We start from the raw sequence: 753 nt of genomic DNA, 5'->3' as shown, positions 1-753 counted from the left end.
ATCTCTGGAATAAAAAAATAAAAACTGCGACGAAAGTCACGGCGCAATGAAAAACCTAATGGTCTCTCGGCACAGTGACTCCCGATAACTCGCCCGCTACTTAAAGAATCGTCTCTCCCCGCCTAATTAACATTAAGGAATGAAACCGATGCTGTTCGATGGAGAATTAAATTCCCAATCCATCAACCTCCGTTTCATCCCTTAACCTCTATAGAATTAGAATTAGAATTAGAATAAGAATATGCGCGGCTGGTCACTTAAAGCGCCCAGAGTCACCTAAATCATACGATCTTTTGTAACATCCGCCTTAGTTTCGGTCAGTCACACAGCTNGGTCTCTCGCCGCAGTGACTCCCGATAACTCGCCCGCTAATTAAAGTATCGTTTCTCCCCGCCTAATTAATATTAAGGAATGAAAGCAATGCTGTTCGATGGAGAATTAAATTCCCCATCCATCAANTGTGTTTCTCACTAGGCGAATAAGGCTGGTGACAGCTGCTTGTTTTAAGTCTTCTGGTTCCAGGAAAGCCTGGCCCCAGATTTTATAGCGACGGAGTGCTAATAGGGAGCATTCATGTAAAATGTGGATAACGCCCTCCTTATCGCTTCCGCACAGTCCACAGTCTTCTTGTTCTGCAAGTTTCATCTTGAACAGATGAGGTCTGAGAGCTGTATGACCCGTGAGGAGCCCTATTGCTACCCTCAGATACCCTCTGTGCAGCTCCAGAAGCTTTCTGGTTCTATCTCTTAGTTG

Source organism: Diachasma alloeum, unplaced genomic scaffold, assembly GCF_001412515.2.
Source record: "Diachasma alloeum isolate Michigan unplaced genomic scaffold, Dall2.0 Dall_scaffold_00523, whole genome shotgun sequence".
NCBI lineage: Eukaryota > Metazoa > Arthropoda > Insecta > Hymenoptera > Braconidae > Diachasma > Diachasma alloeum.
Note: the sequence above shows the minus strand (reverse complement) of the source record.